Source organism: Cebus imitator, unplaced genomic scaffold, assembly GCF_001604975.1.
Source record: "Cebus imitator isolate Cc_AM_T3 unplaced genomic scaffold, Cebus_imitator-1.0 Scaffold569, whole genome shotgun sequence".
NCBI classification, from domain to species: domain Eukaryota; kingdom Metazoa; phylum Chordata; class Mammalia; order Primates; family Cebidae; genus Cebus; species Cebus imitator.
Genome location: NW_016107884.1, coordinates 99,560 through 106,140, shown reverse-complemented (window position 1 = coordinate 106,140; position 6,581 = coordinate 99,560).

Genomic DNA, 6,581 nt, shown 5'->3' with positions numbered 1-6,581 from the left:
TTTAGGAACAAAGTTATGGGAAGCTTTCATTCAAGATTTAGATTCTGCAGAACACAGAAATTAGAGAACTTCAGTAGTAAAACTTACATAATGTTTGCCCCTTAATTTTTTTTCTTTTTGAGACGGAGTCTTGCTCACCCAGGCTGGAGTACAATGGTAAGGTATCAGCTCACTGCAACCTTCTCCTCCCAAGTTCAAACGATTCTCCTATGTCAGCCTCCTGAGTAGCTAGGATTACAGGTGCACGCTGCCATGCCTGGCTAATTTTTTGTGTTTTAGTAGAGACGGGATTTCACTGTGTTGCCCAGGCTTGTCTTGAACTCCTGAGCTTTGGCAATGCACCTGTCTCAGTCTCTCAAAGTGCTAGGATTACAGGTGTCAGCCAATGCATCCGGCCGCCCCCTTAATTTTTATAACCCTGTTTTGCCAACAGGTTTGTTTTTAAATGTTATTTTCTTTCTCTTCACAAGGCTATGTGATATAATGCAAAGGAAAGTAAATGCAAAGCATCTGCTGAAGGGTCACGTATATCCTTACCAAAAGAACCGTTTTGCTATTTTGCACATTATCTATTCTAAAGATAATTGAGAGATCCTCACCCTGAATTCAAACACAATTCAAAAATTTCCTTAAACAAAATCAGGATGCAATTATTGAACATGAAATAGTAAAGAGGTATAAATTGTAGAGAACATTTTTATTATAAAATAACATGAAAGTCATGCCTACATGGTCAGTCCTAAATTCTTTTTGTGTTATATTTGAGTGGAGATATATATTTTGTCCTGGCCTCTCAATAGGATATAAGTGCGCTTTTGTCTTCTCTGCATGAACTGCCAAGCAAACAGATCAGAACATCTAGCCCCTGTTAGGAGTATTAAATATCACTGTCAGTTTATTCTATGAAAAATGAAGTGTATATCAGTGGGACTGTCATGCTATATGTACAAACAATTCACCTTCCACTTTGTTTCAGGGGAAGCTGATATTTGATTCTCTGTTTTTTAATCAGCCTTGTTTTTGCCAGTGAATTTTTCAGGCCAGCACTACCATAATCCATTATTCTCACTGACAATACTTAATTTACATAAAACAGTCAAGAAAATGCATTGATCTACAGCTATGTCCTCTTTTTGAAATAAGGCCTCAGGGGCTGAATACTGGTCAAAGTGCTTTGACCTGAAGTATCAGTAAATGCGTAAGATTTATGAATAGTTCACCAGTATTTGTCAGTACAACAGAACATAAGCATTTTATTGCTGGGTGCTCATTTTACAGTTGTTTATACAGACTACAGGCTACCATTCTACTGTTGTTGTCTCTGTACCAGATACAAAAGTATCACTACATTGGTATCGTATTTTCCCATAGCTAAGTAAATTCATGTGATAAGATGTAAACTAAGGCTCAAAGATATTAGGAAACTTGGTAGTCATATAGTTACTACATGGAAGAATCGATGTTTAAACCCTGATTTGCCATACTCGGAGTTCTTTCCTCAGTATGGCATACTGCATTTTTAATAGTGAGTTTCCTTGAATATTTTCATAAAATGTTTATATACTGATACAATCCTTTATTTACTATTCTCTTTCATCATCTCAAGCGAATTGCTTAGCATAATAAAACCTCCGTGAATGTGCATGCCATCTTTTTCTCTCCATACTGATTTCTTCAGTTGCCCCTCAATCCCAATGCTTCAAACAATCCAGATAATTTCGGGTTCACTTAATGATTCATGCAGCTTCATGTGCCTGCTTATATGCTATTCTGTTTGAATGTCCACTTTGAAAACACTTCTCTTCCAACACACGGTCAGAGTCAATTTTTTTGTAATGCTTTCCATGACTCCTCCTTGAGGTAGAATTGAGCACTCTCTCCTCTGTGACATCACTATGCCCTATATGGACTGCTGTCATATCAGCTAAGATAAATGTATTATGTATTTTAATGAGTTTATTGAGAAATAACTGACAAATTATAAATTACCCATATGTAAAGTATGCAATTTGACATATCAGTACACATTTGAAATTATCACCATTGTATTATTCTGTTTTCATGCTGCTGATAAAGACATACCCAAGACGGGGAATAAAAAGAAGTTTAATTAGACTTACAGTTTCACATGGCTGAGGAGGCCACAGAATCATGGCAGGAGGTGAAAGGCTCTTCTTACATGGCAGCGGCAGGAGAAAATGAGGAAGATAGAAAAGCAGAAACCCCGGATAAAACCATCAGACCTTGTGAGACTTATTCACTACCACAAAAACAGTATGGGGGAAACTGTCGCCATGACTCAAATTATCTCCCACTGGGTCCCTCATACAACACATGGAAATTACGGAAATACAATTCAAAATGAGATTTGTGTGGGGACACAGAGCCAAACCATATCAACCATGATCAAAATACTCAACATAATTATTATTCCTAGAAGTTTTTTCATTTTACCACTACCTACTGCTTTGACTCCCATTTTAGATTTTATCAGTTAATTGGTAAATGTGTATTGACTGAAATAACTTTATTAGGCAATATAATTCTGTAATATATATAAAGTAGGGGTTCATTGTCTATGATATAGATGAGATTGGTTTTAATATATAAAAGCATAAAATTTATATGAGAACCTTTAAAAATTAGGGATTATAAGACGCAGATTATCCATTTCTTTCTCATGCATTTAATTATAGATAATCCCTTCAAAATCACAGAAGTTGAGCCTTATCTGGGGTTTACTGTTTTCTAAACAGAATTAAAATAGAAGTTGGTTAATTATATGATAATTATGTAAGGTAAAATGTGGTGATGAAAATTAAGCATCTCTTGTATGTAGGCCATTTAGAAATTAACTGTTGGAAGAAAAGTAACTCTTAGGTTTTAGAATATCAATTACTAAACTATAGGTGTATCATTCCTAGCAACTAGCGAATAGATGAAGGTGGTTGCATAAGCCTTTTTTCAGAGATGTGTTTTCTTTGACTTTGGGACTACTATTAAATATGCCCACACAGAAAATATTCACTGAGATGACAATGGATTATGGAATATGGCAAACACAAAATTATGGTAACGTAGAAACCAAAGTAATTCCACCTTTCTGGGAACAAGCCCAGATATGTAAACATGCTGCTTACCTATCTACATTTATCTTTCACTATGAGTCCCTAAAATGTTATATTTTAGGCATTCTAAATAACTAACTTCTAAGAATGCACTTTAAACTCTTCTTACATGCCTTTGTAGTACCCGCCTCTAGAATGCTTTTCCACCCATTTCCAAATCCATTTATCTAGTTAGTTCTCAGTCATTAGCTCTAATTTTGATATTAACTCATCTAAGAGGACATATTTGACCAAATTACTTGAGAGCCTTATCTTTGTGTTCCATAGCACTCTGAGATATTAGTGCTAAAGAAAACCAGAGTTGGACAACAGTTAAAGTGGTAAAACAGATTTTATTCAAGAACTATTGCAAATGGGGAAACGATGCCTCAGTATGGCACTGAACTCAATTCCAAATACAGCAAGGACAAGTGGAGATTTATAGACAAGGAGGAAGTTGTCAGGTGAAGCCTGGTGGATGGAAAATTACTAAGGGGAGCCATCAAGAGTAGGGGAAATTCTGCTTAAATTCACCTAACATAATTCTTGTGGAGTCTTGCAAGTCAGGTCATATGGAAGGTGGGAGATTTTGACTAAAACTGGGCTAAGCAGGTTGGAAGACAAGGCTGAAGAAAAAGGCCTAATCAAGAAAGGTCTTAAAGGAGCCTGACCAAAGTTTGGTCAAGGAGAGGCTGTTTCTATCAAAACATTCATAACACTGTACTGAAATAGCTTTGTAAAAAAATTTTTTTAACATATTCCTCACTAGATTGAAAGCTTCAGGAGGGTAGAGATTATTCTTTATTCAATATTGTATTCCTCACAAATAGCACCATGCTTGGCACATGCAAATAATGTTTGTTGAATTGAAATTAACTTTTAAAGTATAGAGTATAAGGTAAATGTAAGCTACTATTTTAAAAAACATATAGCTTTAGTGGCTGGTATTCATTAGGAATTAGATACCAGGATTCTACAAGAAAATGATAAAGCCTTCAAAGTAAAAACTTATGATTGATGTGTTTATATATATTTAGTAATTATGAAAATGGAAACTAGTTAATTTCCGATCTATGACTAAAACTTTTATTAATAGTATGGCTTTGTTTCAAATAATCATTAAATTAGAGAATGAAAAGAAAGAAGGCTAATATAGGACTAAACAGCTGTCTTAAGTTATTTGTAATCACATTTTTTTTCTGATATGCTGTTGTAAAGGTTGCTATGCCCTTATTTGTTCCATGCAGATTTTAATCATTTAAGAAAAATATCTGCATGATGACAAAAGGTCAGATTAATTTGTTTAGTGAGGGAAAAGTCAAACACTTTTAGATTAACAGTTTACTAACTATTTGCAATTGTATATTTATTGTTTTGTTAATGGGTAAAGACACATTCCTTCTTGGCTTAAACTGTAAAATATAGCAAGCATCGGCCAGGCGCGGTGGCTCACTCCTATAATACCAGCACTTGGGGAGGCCGAGGCAGGCGGATCATGAGGTCAAGAGATCCAGACCATCCTAGCCAACATGGTGAAACCCCGTCTCTACTAAAAGTACAAAAAATTAGCCAGGCATGGTGGTACATGCCTGTAGTCCCAGCTACTCAGGAGGCTGAGGCAGGAGAATTGCTTGAAACCAGAAAATGGAAGTTGCATTGAGCAGGGATAGCACCACTGCACTCCAGCCTGGCAACAGAGCAAGACTCTGTCTCAAAAAAAAAAAAAAAAAATATATATATATGTATAGCACAAGCATTTGCATACAGTTTAATGAGAATTCTATAATTTGACCATTATTTCAAATGTCCACAAGTAATCATACTTTGTGACTTTTCCATTTCTCTTTTAAAGTTATTTTATGAATGTATACTCCTTAAAGGAGATAATTTCGCTTGTCTTTAGTTGAGTAAAATTAGTTCAGCTACAGAATTAGCAAAAGTACAATGATAACTTGCAAAGTTTCTACAGCAAAGATGCAATCCTATTGGGACAGCATGGTAGCACATATGGTATGCCAGATTACCCATTCTTAACAGACACTTGTGGTTCACTAACAAAATGTGCAGGAATATCCCTAATTATACAAACAATTAATAGTTTAAAATAATTCTGCTACATGTTTATAGTAGGGGCTTCTTTTCCTTAAATATCCTACTGCCCAGTTTCTTAAAAATTAAAAAAAAGGCATGACAAAAGAATGAAACTTCAAGCCAGGTTATTATATTAGCCATATAGTTAGCTTTACTATATATTAGTAATTAACATATAGCTTTAAGTTGACTTGACCTACTGTTAAATCAATACGATAATGTAGCAATTATCAAGCTGTTACAAACTGTAAATGTATTGCATACTTCTATAATATGTAGCACTTAAAACTCATAAAATGTTTAAAAGCAAAGATCACACTCATACATAAAATACAACTCTAAAATAAAAAATAAAAATTATAACATGAAGTAGTGATTGCAAAATACCCAATGAAAGATAAATCCCTTAACTCGAATAGCAGCCTATTTGTTGTTTCATATTGTTGTCAAAAATATATTAGATATTATAATAAAACTTGAAATCTCTTGAGTATATTTTTAGATAACTTGAGCAGCTGTATATCAGCATAATATTTCTAGCTGATTATTTAAATGCTTCCAAAACAAAAACCCACACAGTTTTGTTTACCACCTTGAAAATTCTTCCTAAATCTATTAAATATCAACTAATGTTCATTGTAAATTTTTTATATCTTATTTCTTTTTATTAAAATCAAAATCACTTCAATAAACTGAAAAGCTTTTTAAAAATCAGAATATAGAAGTACTGTGCTGTTTGTCTCAATATCTATGGCCATTTGCCTATAGAAAAAATTTACTCATAGTATGATATCTAAGTTAATTTAAATTTATTATTTTATGTAAATAAATATAAAATGATTGAATATCTGATTGTATGTTAATACAGTTTTTTACTTGTAGTAATTTTTGCCTAGATAAAGGTTGTGAATAAAAAAGTAGGAAGAATGAAATAAATGGAAGTCCCTCTTCTCATTTGGAGTTTGAAAAAAATAAACCAGTGGATAGTTAATTGCCATCACCTTCAATAAAGGACTTTAGAAATACTTTCCTGGCTGGGTACAGTGGCTCATGCCTGTAATCTCAGCATGATGGGAGGCCCAGGGGCAGAATGCTTGAGCTCAGGAGTTCAAAACCAGGCTGGGCATCATGGCAAAACACTGTCTCTACACACACACACACACACACACACACAAAACTATCCAGGTTTGGTGGTATGCGACCATAGTCCCAACTACCCAGAAGGCTAAGGTGGGAGGACCATCTGAGCCTGGGAGGTTGAGGCTGCAGTGAGCCATGATTATGCCACTGCACTCCAGCCTGGGTGACATAGAGACTGTGTCAAGAAAGAAAGAAAGAGAGAGAGAGAGAGAAAGAAAGAGAAAAGAGAGAGAGAGAGAGAGA